Source organism: Elephantulus edwardii, unplaced genomic scaffold (genome assembly GCF_000299155.1).
Source record: "Elephantulus edwardii isolate Elephantulus edwardi_28Jun2011 unplaced genomic scaffold, EleEdw1.0 scaffold00098, whole genome shotgun sequence".
In the NCBI taxonomy this organism is placed as follows: domain Eukaryota; kingdom Metazoa; phylum Chordata; class Mammalia; order Macroscelidea; family Macroscelididae; genus Elephantulus; species Elephantulus edwardii.
The window spans coordinates 5151265-5177829 of NW_006399848.1; the positions used below are offsets into that span (position 1 = coordinate 5151265).

The 26565-nt window shown below is 39.5% G+C and overlaps 1 protein-coding gene across 3 annotated transcripts in view; it reads left to right on the forward strand.

The window, feature by feature from the left end:
* CDK14 (cyclin-dependent kinase 14) overlaps nt 1-26565 on the forward strand; it is a 691509-nt gene that overhangs the window by 152686 nt on the left and 512258 nt on the right. Inside the window, exon 1 of one of the 3 annotated variants that reach the window (XM_006891460.1) lies at nt 9389-9559. The exons of the other annotated variants lie outside the window; for them this stretch is intronic. The gene's annotated coding sequence lies outside the window, so the exon portion shown is untranslated. Of the gene's footprint in view, nt 1-9388; nt 9560-26565 lie in introns of those variants that run through there. 3 annotated transcript variants of the gene reach the window in all.

Genomic DNA, 26565 nt, shown 5'->3' on the forward strand with positions numbered 1-26565 from the left:
TTGGGATTGTGTTAAATATGTAAATGTTGCTTTAGGTAGGATTGTCATTTTCACTATATTGAGTCTATGCATGGATAGGGAACAATTTTGCGTTTATTTAGGTCTTTAATTGTTTGTCACAGAAGTAGTTTGTAGTTTTCTTTGTAAAGGTCTTTTGTGTCTCTAGTGAGATGTATTCCTAAGTATTTCATTTTATGGTTGCCTACTGTAAATTATATTGCTTTCTTATTTTCTTCCCTGTGTTTTCTTTGTTACCGTAGAGAAATAACACTGACTTTGTATGTTGGTCTTGTATCCTGCCACTATTAAATTGGTTCACTTGTTCAAATAGTTGTTTTTTTTAATTGTTGTTGTTGTGGTGGTTTTCTGTGCACACTATCATATCATCAGCATATAATGATGCTTTCACTATCTCTTTGATGATCTGGATGCCTCTCATTTCCTTTTCTTATAGTATTGCCCTAGCAGGTGCTTCCAGTACAGTATTGAATAGGAGTGGTGACAGGGGGCATATTTTCTGTTCCCTTTTTGCAAGGAGAATGCTTTTAGTCTTTTTCCATTGAGAATATTGACTCTTGGTTTCATGTATATGCTTTTGACTATGTTGAGAAAATTCCCTTTTATTAATTTCTGCTTTTCTGAGTGTTTTAATCAGGAAGGTGTGTTGGATTTTGCCAAAGGCCCTTTACGCACCAGTTGCTAGGAAAATGTGGTTCTTCTTATTTTTTTATAACTTTTGCTTTGTTAATATGATGAATTACATTGATTTTTTTGAATGTTGAGCCATCCTTGCATACCTGTTATGAATCCCACTTGGTAATGATGAATTAATTATTTTTTGTGTGTGTTTGTGGTATACTCTTAGATTCTATTGGCTAGGAAGAAAATGCCAAATTTTTTGAGAACCACATATTCTTTCAAATTCATAAAACTCTCAAAGTTTTATAATACTAAGAGAAAAAAATGAAAAATTTCAGGAAATACCATGAATGACATATAGCTCTAATGACTTGTTAGTCAGGAGTTGTGGTACCAACGCGGAAAAATGACCAGCTGCTCCACAGGAGAAAGATGGTTATCTGTGTGATTTACAGCCTCTGAAAACCCACTTGAGGGTCAGGTATGAGTTGGTTTTGACTTGATGGTATTGTTGTTGTTGTTAGATGCCATCGAGTCAAATACAACCCACAGTGACTCTATGACCAACATATATAAACCTTGTTTTAGCGAGTCCTGGTGACCTAGTGGACAAGTAGTTGCACTGCCTACCTAGATGCAGACAGTTTGAAACTACTAGCTGTACTGAGGGAGAAAGATGGGTAATTTTCCATATTGCCAGAGGTGCTATATAGACTCTCAAAACTCACCAGAGAATCAGCTATAACTAATGACTTGGTTCTGCCTTGAAGCCAAAGAATTAAGAGTTGACTGTTTGAACACTCACGTTTATTGCTGCTTTGTTCACAATAGCACAGAGTTGGAAACAACCCAAGTGCCCATCAACAAATGAATGGATAGAGAAACTGGGGTATATTCACACAATGAAATACTACAACTGCATTGAAAAACAAGGAACTCATAGAATATTATACAAAGTTGATGACGCTGGAGGACATTATGCTGAGTGAAATATCTCAGTCACAAAAGGACAAATACTGCATAGTGCCACTGTTGAAAAACGGGACTGACATTGGGGTTGGGGAGAATTTAAGACAAGAGGGAATAAATAATGTATACTGCATTGAAACAGATGAAGGAGAGAACTGTTTAAAAGGGATATATGATTTGGTATTTTTGTCATGACAGAAGACCAGAACAAAGGCTGCAGAGTGGAGTGGACTTGGGGGGAGGGATTGTATAACAATGAAAGAATTTTTCTTTTACGTTTCAAAAAGAAGAGCAAACTGGGAGGGGGGAAGGGTTGGGAGGGGAGAAAAGTGCAACAATGAATGAATGGAAATCCAAAGTTTCTGTAAACTTTCATTAAAATTAATAATAGGGAAAAAAAGAAGAAAAAAAAGAGTTGACTCTCAATCTCTGGTGGCAGATTGCATAAGGAGTTGCACTGCTAACCAAAAGAATTGACTCTCAAATATCCAATTCTTTTAGAAACTGTTTTTAACTCAAAGTTAAACTCAAGTATATAATTCTTTTAGAAATGCAACATTTTGAAAAAGTATGTTAAAGTGATAACATTTCTTCATATTTTGCTGATATGTGTAATCAAGTTGCCTCTGATTCTTAGTGACCCTGTCTTCACACATATGAGTATCAATCATGCATCAAAAACCTTAAAGTCAAACTCATTCCTGTCAATTCAGAATTAACTTATAGCTGATCCTCCAGTAGCTTTTTAGAGGCTGTAGAATTGCATGGGAGAAGCAGCAAGGCTGGAGGAAGGCTGCAGCAAGACCCTGGTTAAACAACAACAAAAAATTACATGGGAGAAAATTGCTCATCTTTCTCCTTCAGAGCCACTTGTGGATTGGATTTGGTTTTGTGTTAGCAGAGCAACTTCCCATGCACCACACCACCCTAACTTTTTATATTTCGGATAATGTAAAGCATCAATAATAGGGAAGATATAAGTCATAAAACTTTTAGGACTTAAAAATTAGGATTTATGTTTAGTAAAAGAGCCTGTATGACAGCTGTATTTCAGTGTAGTAATTTACATTTAAAAAGTTTGTATTATATGGAATTATAATCTTTGTAAGTGAGCATCTTCTTGGAAATTCTTACCTTTACTCTTTTCAAAAGAAAATTATTTTTAAATTTTCACCTTTAGACTAATGATTTAATAAAAATAATAAAGTTGTTGAGATTATTATGTTCAGTTTCTTATGCACAAAGTAGCCTTTATTTCTACCCATGTACTAATTTTCCAAAAGTTTTATGTGTCTGTGTAAAGGTTTCTAAGCTAAGATTTTATTCCATCATTCTTTCTCTAGATATTTCCTTTTTTCTTTGACTCTACCTGTTTGTAAGATCCTGCTTACAGGAAGGTCAGCCACCTGGCATCTTCTCATGCCTAAGATAGCTCCAGGTAGCTTGACATGAAACAAGTGTTTCTGAATCAGTTATAAGTATTGCAAAGCCTTAGAGGCAATGCCTACATATTTTTCCCAAGGCTCAGAAGATTGGCTCGAACCAGTCATTTAATACATTTTCCTAATAAGCCTAATAATCAAATTGCTTAATTAGAGAAATTCTGAAGAAGTTTCTGGTATGCCTCTGAAGTGGTGATGCTAAAAGGAGGAGGCACATTTTGATACCAGAGGAAGAATAATAAAAAAGAAGCAGAGAAACAAGAGATTGGGGTTGTTGACACTGGGAGCTAATGGTTCTTAGTACACACTGGCAGGTCCTATTGTTGTTAAGTACTGTTGAGTGGGAACCAACTTATTGCTGACCCTTTAGCTGGATATCAGAGGCAGTAAACTGCATAGAAAGAGTTTGCTCATCCTTCTCCTCTAGAACAACTGGTGTATTAGAACCATGTGCCTTTGGGCTGACAGTGCAACTCCTTACCATTTATGCCATCAGAGCTCCCTAAGGTTGACTTCCATAAAGTTTATAATTGATCTCACCCTCAATTAAAGATTGGATTGTTTTCTTAAAATCATTTTAATGTATGAAGGCAAAGTGCATAACATGTTTTAGAATTTTTTAAAAAAATTTGTCTCTAAGCATAATGACACATCAAGTTGCTTTTGACTATTTGTAAAACTAATCAAAGAGATGTCTGATTATAGCACTTTTTGCATTTTTGCACTGAGATGCATTTTTTTTCCAAAAGGTTTTTTGTCCTTTTTCTGTAGCTCTACCTTCCAGCCAATATAATTTACCTCTGCCTTTTTGGAAAAAAAATGCATTTCAGTGCAAAAAGGCAAGAAGTTCTATAAGCAGACATCTATTTGATTAGTTTTACATTGTGTACACCAGAAAACCAAGCCTGAAGCTTTTGAGGCAATTCTGACTCATAGCAGCCCTCTGCTCAGTTTCCAAGGCTGTAGGTCTTAATGGGAGCACACTGCCTCATTTTCTCTTGGGAAACCAGCTGGTAGATTGAAATCACCAACTCTTCAGCTAACTGCATTTGCTAACTCTTATCTCTTTCCACATATTCCTTAAGTTCTCGTCTGTGTTCACCTTATACCACTTCTCAGAAGTTATTTAAACTATTATCACTAGCAACAAATCCTGTTGTTGTTGTTAAGTGCCTTCAAGTCATAGGCAACCCATAATGACCCTATGAACAAAATAAGTGAACACTTCTGTAACCTTTATTGTTTCTTCAAGTTCATAGAGTTTCCGGAGGCAAGTTTCCGGAGGCAAGTTTCCAGAGGCAAGTTATTTTGGAAGTAGATGCCACTCCTGCTTCCAGGCATGTTTTAATTGGGGAGCTCCACCAAACACTGTCCACCATTGGTAACCATTATCACATTTGACACATCACTGTCACAGTGTTTAGCATCACAGCAACCACAAGTTAACTCTCTAAAGCAGATGGTCACTGTTTCAAAAGTAATTGGCAGACACCGAAGAATTTAATGAAATAACATATGAACAAGAGCCTATGGTGATGAAGGATGAAGTTCAAGCTGCTTTGAAGGAAATAGCAAAAAATAAGGCCCCAGGAATAGATGGCACACCAACTGACATATTTCAGTTAACAGATGCTACCCTGGATGTGCTCACCAAGTTGGGCCAAGAAATCTGGAGAACAATCACTTGGCCAACTGACTGGAAGAGATCTATATTTGTTCCCATTCCAAAGAAGGGTGACCCAGCAGAGTGTGGAAACTATAGAACAATCTCATTGATTTCACATGCAAGCAAGATTCTACAGAAGATTATGCAAAAACGACTGGAACAGCACATCAGCAGAGAGCTGCCAGAAGTCCAGGCTGGGTTTAGAAGGGGTCGTGGTACTAGGTATATTGTAGCTGATGTTAGATGGATCTTAGCTGAAAGCAGGGAATACCAGAAGAATGTATACCTGTGCTTATTGATTATGTAAAGGCATTTGACTGTGTGGATCATAACAAACTGTGGCTGACTCTGAGAAGAGAGGGAATCCCAGAACATTTAATTGTGCTAATGCGAAACATTTAATCGTGCTAATGCGAAACCTATACTTGGACCAAGAGGCAGTGGTCAGAACAGAGCAGGGAAATACTGCATAGTTCAAAATTGGGAAGGGCATACGCCAGGGATGTGTCCTATCTCCATAACTTTCAACCTGTATGCAGAACAGATTATCTGAGAGGCTGGGATCTATGAGGAGAAGTGTGGCATTAGGATTGGTGGAAGACCTATTAACAATCTGCGTTATGCAGATGACACAACCCTGCTTGCTGAAACTGAGGCGGACCTGAAACACTTGCTGCAGAGAGTCAAGGACTGCAGCCTTCAGTATGATTCAGACTCAATGTCAAGGAGGCAAAGATTCTCACCACTTGACCAATTGGCAGCATCAGGATGGATGTTGAAGAGATTGAGATTGTTAACAACTTTAGTCTGCTTGGCTCCACGGTCAACACTCTTGGTACCAGCAGCCAAGAAATCAAAAAACGTATCGCGATGGGAAGGTCTGCTGAGAAGGGACCTCTCTAAAGTACTCAAGAGCAACGGTGTCTCTCTGGAGACTAAGGTGCACCTGATACAGGCCATGGTCTTTGCAATCACTTGTTATGCATCAGAGAGTTGGACAATGACTAGGGAGATCAGAAGGAGAATTGATGCCTTTGAGCTGTGGTGCTGGAGAAGAGTATTGAGGGTACCATGGACTGCTAGGAAAACAAACAGATTCATCCTAGAGAGGGTTAAATCAGGCTACTCCTTGGAGGCAAGGATTCTGGGGCTTGTCTCACATACTTTGGACATGTTGAAGGAGGGACAGGTCCTTGGAGAGGGACACCATGCTTGGGAGGGTGGAGGGACGGTGCAAAAGGGAAGACCCTCTATGAGGCAGATTGAGTCAATGACTGGGGTAATGGAGATGGGTGTGTCAGAGGCAGTGAGATTGGTACAGTATAGAGCAGGGTTTTGGGCTGTTGTACATAATAGGGTCGCTTTGAGTAACAAGTGACTCAATGGCACATAAGAACAACAACAACAACAGCAAATGGACAGACTAGGGCTATACCACTTAGAAGAATAGAAGAATGTTTGACCAAAACCAATTAAAACCAGGCCTGAGGGCCAGTGTTTATTTATTCAACAAATACTGAGTGCTGTTGTTGGAGTGTGGAAATGGCTATTAGCAAATAAATAGAAGCCCTTGTTGGTTAGTAAAACAAATAAACAAAGGAAATGAGATTTGGGGAACCCACAGTGAAATATAATAGGGTTGAGTGGTAAGGAAGGTGAGGGATGGGGATGTGGGGAGGTAGGGGAAAGGGGAGTGGGATGAGGAGGAAGAAGCAATAACAGAAAATAGATGCCAGGGAAGGACTGTGAGGAGATGAGACTTGAACTGTACTAAAGCTAATTGAATGCTTCAGAGATACCGGAAACTTAGTATGTTAAAAATGATAATTTCTCCTTCTCCCCAAACTCTTCCTGTAGCCCTCCTTTTGATTTATTGCCTTATGTTTAACCTCACTCACTTGCTTACTTGTTGCCATCAAGTTGGAATTAACTCTTAGGTGACCCTCCAGTGGCCTTCATAGACTGTAAGTCATATGGGTGGAGGTTGCCCATCTTTTTCCTGCAGAGCCACAAGTGGATTCAAATCACCAGAGAGGTGCAGTCCAGAGCTCCTAAGAATTTAGTGTTGAGATTGAATTTTCCTTCCTTTCACTAGACTTCAAGTCGTGTCATTTAACAAGTTAAGTCAGACTGACTTGTTAAATAGCAGCTTTTCAATTCCTTTGTACTCCCACTTTCATTGCCTTAGTTCAAAGTGACATCATTGCTTGTCTGTAAAATAGGCATAGTTTCCCAAGCATCTTGCCACTTTAATCAGTTTTCCACATCATTTTTGTTCGTAGATACACTATGTTGTTCTGACTAGTTTTGACCGTATGTAAAGCAGAACAGAGCACTACCGAGGCCTGCACCATCTTCACGCTCCCTGCTATCATTATTTGAGCCCATTGTTGAAGCCATTGTGCCACTTAACCTTGGTGAGAGACGTCTTATCCCCCCCCTTTTTTAAATTGAGATTTCAGTGAATCTTTATAGAAAACTTGGATTTCCATTCATTAATTATTGCTCATTTTCCTTCCTTCCCACCCTGCCCCCCCAGTTCACTTTTCTCTTTGAAAAAAATTCTTTCATTGTTATACAGTTCCCCACCCCCCTCCACTATACTATGCAGCTCTTACTCTGGACTGTTGTCATGCACATAATACCTAATCATATATTCCTTTTACACAGTTTTTCCCTTATCTGTTTCAATGCAGATTCTTCTTTTTATGATGAACCTCTATTTATCCCAAGCTTTATGTCTTTCTACACCACTACCCTACTTTAAAATGGAAAACCCACTTCTATTTTGTGTCCTGTGGTGCCTTCCTATAGGATTAAATGACAGCTTCTAGCAGGGTAGACTTTTTGACTTCTTGCAGTGGCTGATGAGATTCTTTTTACCTTCTGTCTTCACAGTTAACATCACTCTGTATATAAGATTGTTTCCTCTACTAACTTCCAGTTTCAGGCCTCTGAGCCTTTCTTCTTGTCATATTGTTCCTCAGAGGCTATTCTAATTTTGGGCAGTGCATGATTCCAGCTTTATGGTCCCTTTTTATGAGCCTTTGCTGAGCTTTCCCAAGAAAGACAGTATATTGTGGCCAAATGGTCCAGAGTTTGAATCTACTAGCCACTTCAGTTGGTTGGTTTTCAAGTCTTCTAATATTTTCCAAATGACTACCATATTACATACTGTGAGGGAATTAAAAAGATGATTCAGGTGATAACAGCCTGTCTCTCAAGGACATTAAAATGGAGAGCACATCTACAACACAAGAGAGTTGTATGAGGAGGCAACTGATTAATTCATAAATGATTCAAACTGTAGGTTCTGTCAGTTCTGAAGAAGGACAGTCTTCGTGGGCTGGAAGGATGAGCAGTCACAAACAAAACGTCAGATTTTTTCAAGATTTGTTGTAGTGGATTCTGTCCTGCCGAAATGTGTTCATATAATTCGAGGTTTCAAGATAGTAAGGAGATAACTCACTTGGCTTTGGTGACATTGAGAATACCTAATATTTGTGTTTGAAGGAACTTTCTGTGCAACTTTGAATGAGCTTTTGTGTTGTGAAGGAAAATAAAATTGAGCATTTTCACAGTGTCATTAAAAATGGAGACGTTAGTTTGCAAGTTGGTGGTTGGGGAAACGTAGAAGTGATTCATAGGGGAGACTGAGAAAGATGGGATAAATAATGTATACTGCATTGAAATGGAAGAGGGAGAGGACTGTTTAAAAGGGATACATGATTAAATATTATTATTATGACAGGAATCCAGAATGAAGGTTGCAGAGTCGAGTGTACTTGGGGAGGAGGGATTGAATAACAGTGAAATAATTTTTTCTTTTACTTTTTAAAAAGAAAAGCTAATAGGGGAGAGGGTTGGGCAGGGAGAAAAGTGCAACAATGAATGAGTGGAAATCCAGAGTCTCTGTAAACTTTAACGAAAATAAATTTAAAATAAAATAAAGAGTACGGGAATATTTCCTACTCAGTACTGACATTCTGGTTCCTTCCTCTTCTAAAGAAACAAATATTTAGGAGGTCAGATTTTAAACCTGCCCCCCTTTTTTATTTATTGATAAGTATGTTTCTCAATAGTTGTCTTGTTTCTTAATTTCTGCCTTTTTGGAATAATTTAGTCTTCTGAGGGCAGAGAGATCTTTTTAAAACAAGTCAGAATTGTAAATCACCTACTTACCTGTAGGGGTCGCTAGGAGAGTATCAGTTTGGCATTCTTTCTCTGCCACCCAGCACCATGTGGCATGACTTGGCACAATTTGCCCAAAGGATTGTGAGCTTTGGTTGTGGTATTTTCTTTTCAAAGGTGCCCTGAGTGCGAAGGATCCTGTGTGCTCGTAACCATGTAAAGGATCTCTGCTTCTATAAGTGCTGCACCTGTGCATTTTTTCCCTTACATTTTGCTGCATGATGATTTTAGATTTCCAATTATGCCTCGTTTGCAAATGATAAATAGATGCTCATGGACAGAGTAAACCATTTTAATGTCTTTGACAGCATGACTGATAGTAGCCTAAACTTGGTCTCTAGAAGGACCTCAGATTAGTGCTTAAATGGGGTTGTCACTGCCGACACTTAACTGGTTTCCTCTAGTGCTTTTAAAAAAATTGAATTGAGCATGATGAGGTACATCGTCTTGATTAAATGTTTTCCCTCCTCTGTAATCACCATTAGCTGTTGGGCTCCCATTCTGTGTTCTTTTGAAGTGGCCCTGCATTGCAAATCAATATCTTTCCGAAGAGACAGTGTGTTGTGAATTGCCTGGGCAGCACATACACGGTTACTTTGGCTGCAATGCTGCTGCAGAGCCTGGGTACTCTGCCTTCCTGGGAACTCCACAGGCAAGTCCATCATGTTTGGAGGAAAAAAAAATAGATTTTTGTAAGGGGGGGAAGAATCAAACTGTGAAGCTCTTTCTCACAAGCGCTAGCATGTCCTTTGTGTTCTTCTGAGCCATTTTTGGTCGTATTCCTCTGAGATTAGCTTCTCTTGGGGGATTTCTGGAGGTTTTCTTTTCTTTTTTTTTTGCTTGTGCTTCCCCCTTTCTTGGTTGTAGTACAGCCGTACCATTTCAGCTTGCTAGTGCAGAAAGATGTGAATTCAGTTGCTGTATGAGCCTGGCCTGGTGCAAACACATTGCAAGAGACATGTTTAAAGAGTTCCAGGTGAATCGAGCCTGAGAGGGACAACAGCAAAACGGTAAGACGGAGCATGCTTGAAATTATAGCAGGGGTTTTAATTTGGAGCATCTCGGCAAGTCTGGATCCTGACTCACTCATTTACAACTTGAAAAAGGATTCATTTTATGCATGTCATTTTACTCTCCCGTTTCTATTTAACTGCCAAAAGCAAAACAGATTGATAAAGGGGCATTTGAATTAGGGATCTGATGGGAGGTTACCCCAGGGAGAGTCTCCTGAGGCTCCCAAGGCTATTGCCTGTAGTTTGTAAACACCAGTAGCAGTAATATGATGAGGAAAAGGTTTAATGACTGTGCTTCTTTGCTGTAGCTGAGTCTTATTTGTTCTGAAATGAGTCTTATTTATTATAGCTTAAAGAGATCTTATAGATTGTTTTGCCTGGTTAAGCTTGGTTGAATGCCCTTTGAGTCAAGCAAGTGAAGGACAGAGACCACTTTTTTCATGTGGGTAAACTGATGTCTGTGAAGCCAGCTGGTTTGGATCTCTGAAATATTAAGGTTTTGGGGGCTTCTTCAGTGCTCATTCCACCCCCTTTACCTTCTGGAGCACAGAAATGCACCTGCTTTAAGTGTATGCTGCCTAGCAGAGGTCAGTGTGCTGCTATTTTGTATCATTACACCTGTAGGGGTTATGCTTTCATGCATGGGAGTGGTAATCCTTCATGCAGCTTACTAGAAGTGCTGGCTCTAGTACTGGATACTTAACATTTTGGATGCTAATGGAGAACCCCTGTGTGCTTGAAGGACTGGGGCAGCAGACTGATTAATTGCAAGTGAGGCTTGTGAAAAAGATAAAAACCTAGAGATAGAAACAATAAGTCTTTACTTCAACAGAGGTTGCATTTCTGTCCTCTGTGTTAATTGGCACATAGGACTGGTGAGGTTTGAAGTTGAAGAACATGTTTAGTGTTGTTCTGTGAGACCAGTACCCAGTCTGCTTGTTAAATGGATGCTGATTGTTGACCATGTCAGCATTTGCTCTTTTTATTTTTTAAATGAATATTCTTTACATAAATCAGTAATTTGTGTAAAATTTGTGATTAGTGAAATCCTCGGTGAGTTGAGGGAGCATGCTGGCCACAAGCTGGTCCTATATCATTTTCCTGACATGTGAAATGACACCTGAGTACCTCATAGGCTACTTTAGAGAGAAATTGATAACATGTTAATACTAGGGTTTTTCCATAGTTAAAAGGTTTTTTGGTTTTGTTTTTTTTAAAGTCGGAGCTATAAATGTGCTCTAATATACACTCAACTATTTATTTTTAAATGTTGGACTCTGATTTTGGGGAATGACTATTCTGATTTTTTTTCCCTCCAGAGAGAGTTCAAATTTTGTTTTATTTTGACCATTTAATATTCTGTTGACAATAAAGATAGCCAGTAACCTATTCTTTTTCAGACTCCGTTACTCTTTTTAAAAACAAACTTTTAAATTTTCTATTTACATAATTTTCTGTTTCTTTCTTTTTTTTTGAGAGTGGTCTTTTTTTCTTTAGAGAGTGATGTGTTCTAGCTATTTATAGTTCTACCTTCATTTTGCATAAGCTGTAAGGTCTCTTTATTTCATCTTGTAACAGAAGAAATCAAAAGTTTGCATGAAACAACTAATTTATGCATAAATGAATAGTAGAGTAGCAATATGACTTTGAGTTTTAATCATGCAATTTTGTTTCATTTTACAAATATATATTAAAATCAGTTCTACTATGTGTATATGTGTAAGGAGGTCTGTTGGCCTAGTGGTAAGAAGGTGTGCTACAGTCTCAAAGGTATGCAGTTTGAATACACCAGATGCTCCATGGGAGAAAGATGGATGACCTCTCTTGTGATTTACTGCCTCTGAAAACCATATGGTCAGCTATGAACAGGGTCTGACTTTATGGCACACAACAACATACTATGTGTAAGACACTCTAAAACATGCTGTTAAGAAAGTATAGGCATAATCATTATATCTCTTGCTTGAAGGGATTTAGAAATAGTAATGTTGGGATTTTACCCCACACTGTATTCTATTATACTTTCCCATAGTCAGGAAGTTTGCCCCCACCCCCCAGGTATTGTATTTCCTACTTAAGAGAATCCTTTCTTTGTTTTCTAGTAGACATTTACTTATTGAGTAAACTCTTTTGGAGGGTCTTGTGCAAGAGTAACCAGAAATCCAGACATGAAATACAGACTTGGTCCCTGCCCTCACGGAACTTAAAGTCTATTCCTTTAGAAAATATTCCAGGGAGGAATTTAGGGACACATTTCACTCTCCCACTCGTTGTGATCATGAAACAAATATTATGTACTTTGATTTTTATATGGGGAAAACAGCAGGTTTCTTCCATCCTTTTTATTATATCATGTTAGTAAATAAAATTACTACTTGGACACCATAATAAAGAATTCAGAGATAAAAGAAGAGCCTGGGGGGAAGGAATAAGGCATAGAAATGCACTGAGTGAAAGGTAGTTGGATTATTTTATGTAGAACCTATTCTGGTAATTGGGTGAATGAGATTTTTATTGGTTAAGCACATTTACTCTTTGCTGAGAGAGAGAGAGCGAGCGAGTGCAACAGTTGAAGTACTCAGTGGGAAGTTCAACTGTGGCTTTTGTCGCTAATAACATTTGAATTTCATGCTCTTTGTTTTCAGTCTCTTACTTGACCTGATAATTTTGAGATGCTCTTACAGAATCAGAGACTCTTAGAACTGGTAGCTTATTGAATAAATTGTGTTACATGTTTGCTCATAAGCATAGCATTTTAGCCAGGGAGCTCTGGTGTTGAAGTCTGTTAGGAGCTGTGCTGCCAAACAAAACCCACACCTGTCTAATAGTTCGAATCCAACAGCTGATAGAAGGGAGAGAGATGGGCAGCATCCTCCCATGCAAGTTATACCCTTAGAAACCCAGTGGAGGATCAGCTGTTAGTTAGTTCTTACTCCGTAGCTATGAGGGGTAGGCTGGGATGGGGGAAGATGACATTTAGCTTAAGGGAGAGTGAGACTCATCCAGTTTCCTGGTGTTCTTTCTTCCCAGCCCCACCCTCAGGGCTCTCTTATTTCATCAGTGATACTCTCAGTGACCCCAGAGCTGGATAGAGAGGAGTCTGATCAAGTAAAAGCCTGATACTATATGTCTCAGACTGGATTCTTTAGAGGAGCAAACCCAGTAAAGTAAGAATGTATGTGTAGAGAAGCTTTTGTTTCAAGAAAACAACTCACTTTGTTTTTGGAGGTTGGAAAATCCCAATCAGTAGGTCATGTGTCAGGCTGGAGGCTTCTTCTCCTCTTTCATGTGATTGTCACGTAAATTCAAAGAGCTCATTTGCCTTCAAGTCTGGACCAAACTCATAACTGACCTTCCATTGGATATCTGCGGCTATAAGTCACACAGGAGGTAATTGGCTATCATTCTTCCTTGGCAGCAGGTGGATTCATACTACCAGAGATGTTTGGGAGTGGAACTCTGGGGACTAGATCTCTAGAGCTCTCAAATTTCAAAATCACCCATCAGCCTTCTGGTTTAGGCTACAAGACCCAGAGGCCAGAGGATGACAAGTCAGATGCAGGGTTGGGTATGGGTGGGGGAGAATACGAACGTGTGAGAGCATGAACATACATTCCATATCAGAACATCCATGTATATCGGACACAAGCTACACTTCCAAGGAAACTTCCATAATTTATATCACAGAATGGAGGAAAAATGACACAATACTGAGAATCATGACTTAGCTAAATTAACCATCACACTATATTAAGCAGTTTTCCATTGGATTGGTTAAGCGTAGATTTCTCAATACAACTTTGATTTATACAGATTTCTTCCACCCAGCAGTGCACCCGAAGATGCTGAGATTGTGACAGTAGTGCAGGACAGGGCAAGGGTCACATCTGTTGGTTGTAGGGTTGCTGTGAATTGTAGTTCAACTCACCAAAGCCTAAAAACAACAATAATAATAGCAACATCTCCTCTTAACTTGAGATAGGTTTTCTAACAGAGAATCTTTTTCAGAAAGTGAATTAAAGACTCTGGCACAAGGGAGTGCTGGTAGCCTAGTGGCAAGAAGCTGCTCTGAAATCCCTAAGGCACATGGTTTGAATCTGTCAGATGCTCCGCTGAAGAAGGAGGGGCAGTATCCTCCTGTGCCAGTTAAATCCTATTTGATACACAACAAGGAAAAAAACCCATACCCAACAACTCTAGAGTTGACCATTTTCTGGTCATTGAGCTAATGGTTCTTACACTGGGTCAGACAGCAGTTTATATCCACATTTAACATGTTGTCTAGGCCACAGTACATAGAGTGAGAAGATTGTGGTACTTGATGCATCTTGTCTTGCTGATTGTCTTGATCTTCTGTGATAAGTCTTACCCTGCTTCCATCCCTACTACTTTTCTGTTCCAGTCTGACCATTCATCTGTGCCTGATTCTGAATCAAATGCATGTTAAATTTGGTTTATGGGGGCAGGAAGAGGGGAGGATGGTCCAGGAAACTCTAACCCCAAAGTGATAATAGGTTAAGTTTTAAAAGTGCTTTGCTTTTGCATCTTTTGAAGAAGGTGTAGAAAGAAGCATTGCACGTCAGGTCTGCCTTTTGCTTGTTTTTCCTGGGGTAGATATATACATCACACAGGGCAGGTAAAAGGAAGAAAGCTTGGTGGTCGGGAGTTCAGGTTTTGGAGTCCAATCCTTGGAATCAAATTCTAGTTCTTCTGGCTTTCTGCCTGCATGAGTTTGGGTAGGTGGCTTGACTAAGAAGCACTTAAATGTAATCCTCTTTATAATGGGTATAATACTACCACTTACCTCATGGGAGTGTTTAGATGTTATGTGTGAACACACTTACAAAGCATTTTTATAACAATTGTTACATAATAAGACTTCAATAAGGAGTAATTCTCATCTTGCAAGAATTGTAATCTTTATCTCTTCTGTTAAATTTCATTATATCTTGACTGAGATCCCCTCTTCTGATTGGGTTGATTATCGAACTTATATGTTGATTCTTTAGTATTACTGGATTTGAATGGTTAGGAGGAGGATGTGGTCAAATGCTCTCTTGTTTATCATCTGGCAGGCTTTAGAAAGGTGTGTGTTCTGTAGACTTATTTTCCTGTGCAATTGTCACATGCTTGCCTCAGTGGCTTATTCCTCAGCTGAATGAGATCTTGCTAAAAATACAGAAGTTGACAGTGAAATGCTTCTGGCAGCACTGGGGTTTGTTTTCAGGTGTCAGACAAGCAGCAGGATATGTGCATCCTACTGCTGTGCTCTATTCACCTTGGCTATCAAAAAGAGGATTCATTGTGGACTTCTCTCAGTGCGGGGAAGGTTTACAAAACCACCCTTCATGAGATCAGCAAGAACGTATTATTAATGGATTGCTGTCACATTTATTATTGCAGAAAATCTAGCTCTTTACAGTAGATGGACCAATTGTTAAAGCTGCACTGAAAGATACTTTTATTTTCTCTCCAAAGGCTCATTGTTCCCCACATTTCTCTTCATAAGCTCTGTGTGGTTAGTGACCCATATATGATTCTCATGTAAGAGCTTCAAAAGTCAGTCCTGTATTGAGTGATGGCCTATATTTTTCAGATTTTTTTTTTGGTGAAGTTTGCATCTGGATTTATTTTATCAGAGGAAAATAATTAAGTTTTAAACTTCATACCATCTCTCTTGACATGAATCACTATCACCTAAGCATTAATAAAGCATTTAAATATTACTTAAAAGGTGATTATTACAGGTGGGAAGATGTAAGTTGTTTTTGTTTCTAAAACCATCTGTTTCAGAATAGGAAGGTAGTACACAATTTTATATCTCCTTCAGGGAAGGAATTTGAAAATATTTATAATCATTATTTTTAAATGCTGTTCATATGGTTACCAGGGGAAAAAGAATTCAAATCCTAATGGATCAGTCACTACCTCCAGTGGTGTCTCCCTTTCAGTTTCCTTTTTAATGTTATTGCACCTCTGTATGCTTTATCTCACATGAGGGACAGAATAGCAAGCTACAGATGTTTGAAAGGCAGAAACATGAAGGGAAAGCTGAGCCTGGTAAAGTACAAACACAGTAGGGTGTTACAGTCAGGCCCAGAAGACAAACAAAGCCACATTCAGAGACACCTGAGACCATTGTTTGCCTAGCCTCTGAGATAAATAGTAGTCTCTTTAGTCCTTAGGATGCTTGAAAAGCACATGTGTACAGCCAGAAATACCTTGCATTGTGTTACTGACTGTAGACATCCTTGAATCTGAGGTAGCCTTACCTATTCATTGGTTCTTGGTTATCCATGCTCCTTAAATGACTGTTGCTGTTGTATGTCTTTGAGTTGGTCTTACCTCACTGTAGGTACTATTAAAGAACTTGAGGTGGCATAGTAAATTGAGTGCTGCACTGCTGACTGGAAGGTCAGGAGTTCGAATCTACCAGAGAAGATGAGGCTGTCACTCTCTTAAGATTTACAGGCTGGGACACAGATGGAGGGTTTCCAGGAGTCGGAATCTGCTTGAGGACAGGAGCTGGGTAGCTATTATTACTCATTTCCCCTTGCTAGATTATCTGTTACGTAGATGAGGTCCTCTAAAAACATACGCAGGTTCTGAGGACTCCAAATGGAATGGAAGTTTTTAAAAAGCTGTATTTAAACTGCATACTTCACTGGAAGGTGGGGGCAGGGATGGAGGATGGGATTCCTATTTGCAGCAATGGACTTTTTTTCCTTTTCTAGAATAAGAACTTTAAGGGAATAGTGCCTTGATGAAGAAACTAATAAGCCATGCAGTATTAAACACTTTATGCAGCTTAATTCTTCTTGTTGAGAATGGGTGTTCCATTTCCCCACTGTAGCTTTGAGAATTTGGTAGGTTGGAATAGCCTTTTTGCTTTGTGGAATCTCTGTATAAGGGCACTCCCTTACTCTGTGTGTGTATTCACATTTCTGGTGTCCTATTTCTGAACCTCTAGCTATGAGGAGAGTGAAGGGGAGGTGAAAAACATATATGCCAGTTCTAAGTTTTCCCTCTCCAGTACTGTCTACTCATTTGATCAAGTGTTATAAATGCTACTACACCCTTGGCTTTTTTTTACCAGATGGAATTTTAACCAGCATACAATTATGCATGTCAAGTGAGAGTCATGAAATTAGCATATCTTCTTACTTCTCTCCTTGACCTTTTGGGGATATTTAGAAAGTTTTTGTATGAGAAGCCACTGAAAGATGTCTCACCTGAACTTCCACAGAGTCACCCTGTCCTTCTGAACAGGACTAGGACTTCAGGCCCTTTACTCAGTCTGGGGTTGGGGTATGTTCAGTTAAGCTTTGGAAGAAAATGCTTTTCTTTCCCCCAGTAGTACCAGTTTTGGTAAACATGGTACTCTTCACAAATGTAATTCCTTTTTTAAAGTCAGTTTCTAGAACCTGAAGCCACTCCATTATAAATTTTCTTTCAAACTCACCAGCAAAACTGGTAAATAAAGAGCAAAGCAAGGTTGTAGGTTCAAGTCTTTTTGGCATAAGTTTGTATAGATGTTGGGAGCAATAGTAAAAGAATAGTTTTGGACTGGAAACAAGCAAATTCATGTACATTTCTATTGAGAACAATACTAAATGTACTGTTATAATCCATGGATATTCTTTTTTCCTATTCTGTACTCTTCTCTAATCCCAATACTTAAAAAATTGTGAATATGTATAAATTATTGAGAAATTTTACACCAACACTAAGAGTTATGCCTAAGAATTATCTGAAATTATCATGAGCTTTTGTGTAGTCTGAGCAGAAAATGATACTCAAGGAATACTGATCTGGCTATCATTCATATTACACTCATGACAGAACACATTTTTCCATGAAGCACAAGCACTTTAACAATCTCAGTTCCTTATTTTACCATGATAGTAGAGTCTATCATTTGCAGTTTAGAGCAGGGTGTCTCAAACTTGAATGCACACCAGTTACCAGGGAGTCTTGTTAAAATATAGATTCTGAATCATCAGACCTACAAAGGGGCTGAGATATCAGTCTTGTGGACCACGAGCAGCAACTTGGAAAGTATGCCACAAACGAAATTCTTATCTCCAGGGAGAACATTCAGAAGTCTACCTTATCCACAGTTAATAATGTATATAATGGTTCTATTCTTTCTGCTGCTGCTATTAGCTATTGTTAGCCGTATGCATGATGACCCCATGCAAAACAGAACAGTCATTGTCTTTTTGTGATTGACTTATGCCATTCAGCATAATTTTTTTTAGATTCATCCATGTTGTGCAGTTCAAGTACTTGGCCATATTTTTAGTGATGCATAATACTACATTGTGTGCATATATTCCATAACTTTTTAATCTATTAATCTGTTAATGGCACTTGGGAGGTTTATGGCTCTTTGCAATTCTACATAATGTTGTGTTAAACAGGGAGGCATGCATGTTAATGTGTATCATGGCTATTATTTCTTTGGGTTCTGTACCTGCTGGATCAAATGTTATTTTTATTTCCAACCCTTAAAAGAAGCATCAAATTGCTTTCCATAGTGATTGCACCATTTACATTCCCACCAGCAGTATATGAGAGTCCAACTGCTGCACACCATCTCCACCATTTGTTCTCTGAGGTCATGTTTAACTTAAGTGTGGTATAAGACTACCCAGGAAATTAGAAGACGTATTGCCATGGGAAAGTCTGCTGTGAGGGACCTCTCCAAGGTACTGAAGAGCAATGGTGTCTCTCTGGAGACTAAGGTGTGTCTGATACAGGCCTTGGTCTTCGCAATCACTTGTTATGCATCAGTGAGTTGGACAGTGACTAAGGAGGATAGAAGAAGAATTGATGCCTTTGAGCTGTGGTTCTGGAGAAGAGTATTGAATGTACCCTGGACTGCTAGGAAAACAAACAGATTCATCCTGGAAAGGGTCAAACTGGGCTGCTCCTTGGAGGCAAGGATTCTAAGGCTCCATCTAACATACTTTGGACATGTTGCAAGGAGGGACAGGTCCTTGGAGAGGGACATCATGCTTGGTAGTGTGGAGGGACAGTTTAGAAGGGGAAGGCCCCCTATGAGGTGGATTGATTCAGTGGTTGGGGTAATCAGGATGGATGTGTCGGAGACGGTGCAATTGGCACAGGACAGAGCAGAGTTTAGGGCTGTTGTACATAGGGTTGCTATGAGTCGCAAGCAACTTGATGGCACATAACAACAACAAATAAGACTACTATCACATAAAAGTTTAGGGGGGCTTTATACACAGAATGATATATGGAGGAATAAGATCTATGGGAAGGGAGGTAGAAGGGAGTAAAAATTAATAAAATAATTAGTTGAGTGAAAAGAAAGACATGCATAATGGGGGAGTTGGTTAGCTATTGTAGTGAATGAATTAAACATGGCAATTAATGTTGCAAGGCAAATATCTACAAATGATTGCACGAAAACCCAATATGATTTGGAAACAAACCCTCACGCAGATAAAGAAATTAATTAAAAAATACCAAACAGGGAAAAGAAAACAAAAACGTAGAAAAACCGCAGTGGAACAACATGCTGCTTGGTTCTGCACCATCCCTGGGGTGAGTAGTAGTATTGGGATCTGCAGGTTGTCACAGGTTAACATTTGGAGATGTGTTGTTCCACCTTTCTTCCTAGTCTGTCTTATGCTGGAAGCAATGCTGTTGCCAGAACCTGTTCCCTGATAAGTCACATGGTGGCAGCCCATGAGGTGTACTCACAGGAACTGAACTTGGATTTCCTCGTTTGAAGATGACCATCTGCAATGAAACGTTACCGTCCTCAATCACAATATATTGCTTCTTCCCTCTGCCCACACCAGTGGATTCTGGCTCATATAGTGAGCTGCTGTAGGATAGAGTGGATCTCGCCCACAGGATTTTCTAGGTTGTAATCTTTATATAGAGGGGTTCTGATGGCCTGGTCCCAAAGGCATGCAGTGTGAATCCACAAGTAGTTCAACAGGAGAAGGATGGGCAGTTTCATCCCATGCAATTTATTACCTCTGAAAACCCACCAGTGGGTCGGGCGTGAATCAATTCCAACTTCATTGAAAACAACAGCAACAACAACAAAAATATTTATGGAGAGAGTTCTGGTGACGCAGCCATAGGTAACTGCACTGCTAATATAGATGCTGCATGTCTGATGGTTTTAATCCACCAGTGACTTTGAAGGAAAAAGATGGGCAGTCTCCTCCCACTAAAGGAAACCCAGTAAAGGATCACCTGTAAGTTGGTTCTGACTTGATGTCTATGAATAATCTATATGAAATAGGTCACCAAGAATTTTTCTTGCAGAGTGGCTGGTGGGTTTGAACCACTAACCTTTGAGCAGCCAAGTGTTTAACCATGTGCCATCAAGGCAATTTGATCTTGTGGTAAAATTTACCATTGCTAGTATTTGAACAAAATAAAGAACTTAGAGTTCAACAAACAGTGGTCTAGATATCTCTTATGTATTTAATCTCAGTGGTACAATCAGAATAAAATGGAAAGCAGCTAAACGAAGTTACTTTAAAACATAAACTAAAGCTAAAGCTGCTAAGAGGAACACCTAAATGATTAATAACAGAATTAAAAAGAAAACAGTGATCAGGTAGTGTATGCAAAACTGTATAGTCACGGAAACAGAATATAAAGAAATGTGAAGTCCTCAAGCATTCTCCATTCACTGTATCCATTAGCTGATGGGTTCAGGATTTAATAAAATTAGGTCAGATTCCCAAGAAGCCAGTCAATAGAAAAGAGTTTTTAGACTAAACCACAATATCACTGGATTCTGAGTGGGAACAGCTGGTGAAAACCTTTTCACTGAAAAAAAGTCTTGACTCAGAAGGTGCCTCGTTAGGACTACTTTTTTTTTTAAATGGCCTATTTTTTAGTTAAAGGGGAAGGCTTATAATAAGGCAAACAATCAATCATTGAGTAAATATTAACAGAAAACCCTTTGCAATCCCAGACTCATGTGCTTTCAGGGCACTGGAAAAAGGTGGAAGATGTGGTTTCTGTTCCCAGGATGTTTACAGTCTGGCTGTGGAAACATAATTAACACATGAGAAACAAAAGAAAAACAGTCACCTCCTTCTATCCCAGAAAAGGAAATCAGCATATAAAAAAAAAAATCACAAACACACATAGAGAAATTTCACAGTGGCTAAAATAATCAGACAGCAGATATTTTTGTGACAAATTATGAGGTATAGTGTAAAAATAATATTCTTAACAGGGTAGTTTGGGCTGTGACAGTGACTTCGGGAGGAGGGGCCTGACTGGCGTTTGTAGGCAGGACCAAGCTTGCCAAACATCCTGCGATGTCAGGCAGTGCAGCACCCAAGTGATTCCTCAGCCCAGATGTCCAGGCTCCATCACTGAGAAAGTGTCAGACTTTCAGATTGAAGGAAGATCCGTGAAGACAGAGAAGGGTTCATGGTGTGTACCAGTCTGCCTTCTGTCTCAATGGTACGATCCTCAGGGATCTTTGTGCCTGAAATGAGGCACAAAGAAATGAGTTTATTGTGTTTGGCTTTAGCATCAGGTGGATCTACTTAAAATAATTTGCCAGCTGTAAAGTGCTGCCTAGATTTTATAATAGAACATTAGAGTTACACACATACACACACACCCACACCCCCACCCGCCCAACACCCCCACCCCCGACAGAAATTCAAACTGGATTTAGAAGAGGCACTAGCGATATCATTGCTGATGTCAAATGAATACTGGCTCAAAGCAGAGAATATCCAGAGAATGTCTACTCATGCTTTATTGACTATGCAGAGTCATTTGACTGTTATCGATCATAACAAATTATGGGTAATAATGAGAAGAATTGGAATTCAAAAAAACTTAACTGTGCTAGAGGTTAAACACTTTATCGTATCCCAGATCAAGAGACTGTTGTGCAGACAGAGCAAGGGAACACTGAATAATTTAAGAAAGATATGATCAGGGTCATATCCTTTCTCCATACCTATTCAATCTGGTGTGCTGGCCAAATTATTTGAGAAACTAGAGTCTATGAAGAAGAATGTGGAATCAGGATTAGAGGAGATTGATCAATAACCTTTATTATGCAGATGACCCAATTTTGTTTGCTAAAAGTGAGGAATTATTTAAGTGCCTGCTGCAGAAGATCAAACACTGCAGCCTTCAATATGGATTGCATCTGAACCTTAAGAAAACAAAAATTCTCACCATTGAACAGATAGTCAACATTATGATAGATAAGACTGAAACTGTCAATTACTTCATGTTACTTATAGTCACAATTAGTATACTTGCTACCAGCAGTCAGAGAGCAGGAGACATATTTCATTGGGAAAGGCTGCAGTCAGGGACCTTGCCAAATTATGGAGGGACAGTGAAGTTATTTTGAGGACTGATGTGTGCCAGATTCAGGCCCTGGTCTTTTCAATGCTATGTTGATTCAACGCTATGATTTCAAAGGCCGTGGTCTTGCTGTACTGCTAAGAGCTGGACAGTGAATAAGGGTGACAGAAGAATTGATGCCTTTGAACTGTGCTTTTGGAGAAGAGTACTGAATATCCTAAGGAATTCCCAAAGAACAAACACGTTTTGGAGAAGGTGCAGCCATAGTGCTCCTAGGAGGAGATGATAAAGCTTTGTCTTACATTCTTTGGGCATGTTGCTAGGAGAGACTATTCCTTGGAAAAGGACATCATGTTTGGAAAGGTTGTGATTTGGAGAAAGAGAAACCCTCAACCAGATGTATAGACACAGTTACTGCTGCAGTTGGCTCAAGTGTGTCCGAGCTTCTGAGGATGGCACCAGATATGACAAGAGTACAGATCTAGTGTTCTTAGGGTTGCTGTGAACCATCACACTGGTTAGCACCTAAGACCAATAACTATATATATATATATATTCACACTGGTTAGCACCTAAGACCAATAACTATATATATATATATATATATAATTTTAGTGAAAGGTCACAAGTGACTGGGAGTTTAAAAGCTCTTAGGATCTCTTTGTTCCAACTGTACCATTTTACAGATGGGAAAATTGAGACCCAGGGGGTTGTTAGGTAACTTTTGCAAGATCACTTAGTTCTGACCCATGTTGGTAGCAAGTGTTCATGTACATTGGGCAATGTACCAACGGTATTTTTCAGGGAGCATTTGGGCTTGGTTAAACCATATAGATGATTGCTTTTGTTCACTCTGACTCTCTTGGTGACCTTAAATTTGACAGAATGAAATATTACCCAGTGCTGCATCATATTTATGTTCACCAACATGCTTGAGTCAACCATGTGCGCTGTTGTGTGAGCCCATCTCACAGAGGATCTTCCTTTCCATCCGTGTCCCTCTGTTTCCTCCTGCTGTTGATCTCTTGTGGTGATGTGTTCAAAGAAAGACCATCTTAGACAATGTTCTCAGAAACTGTGTTTTGCTTGGTCCATTTCCAGAAGTACATCGGTAATGCCAGGCTTTTCTTCCTATTCTTAGTCTGAAGGCTCGCTAAACTTTGTGCAGTATGGGTGCCTCTGCTGGTATTTGAAATGCTGGTGGTATAGCTTCCCATAGCATTGCAGTATGGAAGCTGTTAGAGCCAAACTGCTAACACCGCTGTAACTGAAAGTGTCTCCATGCGTGTAGCCTTCTGTCTTCACACAGCTCATCATGCCAGTCAGTTACCACTAGGCTGATTGTGACTCGTGGTGACAGTCTTAATGGATGTGATTCTAAAACTGGTCCAGAGGTGGTCTGTAGTGGTCCAGAGGGTCTTCAGTGGCTCTTTTTTAGGGAGGGGCAGGGCAGTGCTAGATCATTCAAACTGTCTGATTTGCAAGGTGCTTTTGGGTGAACACAAACCTCCAACCTTCTAATTAATTAGCAGGTGAATGCACTAATAATATAATTTAAGCACTCAAACAATTTTAAATGACTCTGTTGGGAGATTTCAAGAGATGATTCTGAACAAAACCAAACCATCAGACTCTCAGGAAATATAGATAAGGGACAAAAGAATGTAAGAGGCTGGTTATGTGTTACAATTTTTTTTTTTAATTCTACCCTTTTGCATTGGATCTACACTTCACATTCCTATGGTGAATACAGGAAGACTCCTGACTTAGCCACTGCCTGGTGAAAAAGTGGATCCTCACTGTGGGTTGCATCTGAGTCTTTTAAACCAGACTCTGCCGTCGTTTGGCCTTCATTAGTCCCAGTCTCTGCCTTCATTGAATGAGAAGTGAAAAGGAGAGATCACACTCATAACTCAGTAATGAGGGTCCCCAGCATAAGCATTCACAGGGCCAATTTCCACCCCAAGTGAATGCAATTGAAATGTACGCCAACCTTAGCGGAATTAAGTTGTGCTCTTTCAAAGCCACTGCTGTGAGATCAGTTGATGGTTGCCTGCTTTTTACATAGCTCTAAGCTAAAATTGGAGGTCAAACTGTGACTTTTGGAGCCTCTAACACTCTTTGAATTTCTAACAATTTTTACTGAGCTTTGAGTCTGCCAGTTAATGAACAGACCCTTGTTACTGATGAGTGAAACAAAATAATTGATTCAGATGAGATTCCTAATGTGTGATGGCATCTCTAAGCGTGTTTGAACTTCTAGGTTCTATTGAATTTATTGGAATAAATCAAAGAACAGATGTTTATGTTGGCATCTGTGATGATTTCTTCTTTATATCTACTTTTAAGTGCCACGAGACACCCCCACTTATGTGATTTTTGTCACTTCAGTTTCTAAATGGAATGAGAAGTGTGAAAAAAATGGAGACACAGTGGAAACAAAATCTTATTTCTCATTAATATTTTAATGTCTATTGTTTTCAGGCTGTTCCGATTCTATTTTGTCGTCTATGATTGACTTAGTGCAAAGGTACCAGAGGTGTTTTCTTTTGACCTATGACTCAAGAATAAATTCTCAACTAACGAATGGAAGCCCTCATTTTCCATGAATTAGATCTTTACTAGACCCTTTGAGCAAAGAGAGTTTTGAGGGGGGTGCTCTATTGAGGAATACAGAATGAATACAAAGTACTATCTTTGTTCTGTGGAAGCTCTGATAGCCTAGTGGTAAGAAGCTGTGCTGCAGTCCCAAAGACATGTGGTTCAAATCCACCAGCTGCTTCACGGGAGAAGGATGCACAGTCTCCTCCCTTGCAATGTACTGCCTCTGAAAACAAAACCCACTGGAGAGACAGCTATGGGTCAGTTCCAACTCGACAGCCAACAAACAACAGTAACAGTAGGTTAAGTGTTGGGTTGCTGACTGAAATGTTGACAGTCTGAACCCACTAGCCACTTCTGGAAAGAAATGTTTAATGAGTTTTAATTTTTTTCCTTTTGATACCTTCCAGGAGTTGTTGTGTGGTACCATGAAGCTGATTCTGACTCATAGTAACGTGACAGAGCCAAACCTACCAGATAGGGTTTTATTGGTTCTAATCTTTATGAAAGCAGATCTTTGGGTCTCTCTTCCAAGGAGCCATTGGAAATGAAACCAAAAGCCAAAAGACAAAACCAAACCCACTGCCACCAAGTCAATTTCATCTCAGGGACACACTTCATTGGGTTTTGTAGGCTGTGAATCCTTAAAGAACGGATATTGCCTACTTTTCTCCCTCAGAATCGTCAGCCTCTTGGATAGAAACCCAACACATAACTTACTTACTCTGCCACCAGAGCTGCCAGGTGCATTCAGAATGCCAGCCTTCCAGCTGCACGGGACTTTATTTCTTCACTTCAGTAAGGCACCTTCCCAAGAGCTGTACTTCAAACAGAACCAACAGACCCTCATTGCGGTCTATGTAGGAGAGGGTCGAATTGCTCCGTAGGCTGTCCATGGCTCTGAGTCTGTACGGGAACAGACTGACTTCTCCTCCTGAAGATCAGCCAGCACTTCAGTTAGCACCTGAAGGATTCCAGATCTGCTTAGTTAGAGAACTCCTAGTGCAGTATCTTATTGGTTGTATATCCCTGGAGTTGTAGAACCTTTACAACACTAAAGGGAAAATAATGCCTTCTCAGGCCAGCCAGGGTTTTTACAGAATCTGAGGTTTTGACTGCTGGGAGCTTGGTTCTTTTCTTGAGGAGATTGAGATTTGAGCCCTTGATTAGCAGCTAAGCTGAGTTTTCTTTTTATGGATTAAATTTTCATCGTGTTATTAACATTTCACTTATTCTCACAGCACACCTTTAACACTGGTTTCAGATAGGATTTTGACACCCTGTATCTTGCCATCAGGTGTGCACTTCATGAAAACATTGCTTTGGCCATGTTACATACCCTACAGACCATTTTGTGTTGTACAGACCTGGCCTGTTATCATTCTCAGAGACCATGTCTTTCTAACTACACTCTCTTGCCAAGCCTTGGTCAGGCCCTGCTGTACTTGGTATAATTCCTACTTTTGCTAACATTACGAGGCTTACTCACTGTCCTTGTGTTAAAACTATCCTATATCCATTCGTTTGTTGATGGGCACTTAGATTGTTTCCAACTCCTTGCTATTGTGAAAAAAGCCGCAATAAACATGGGTGTGCATATATCTGCTTGGATGTCATTTATGGTCTCTTTAGGGTATATTCCCAGTAGTGGAATTGCTGGGTCAAATGGTATTTCTATTTGCAACTTTTTGAGAAAATGCCA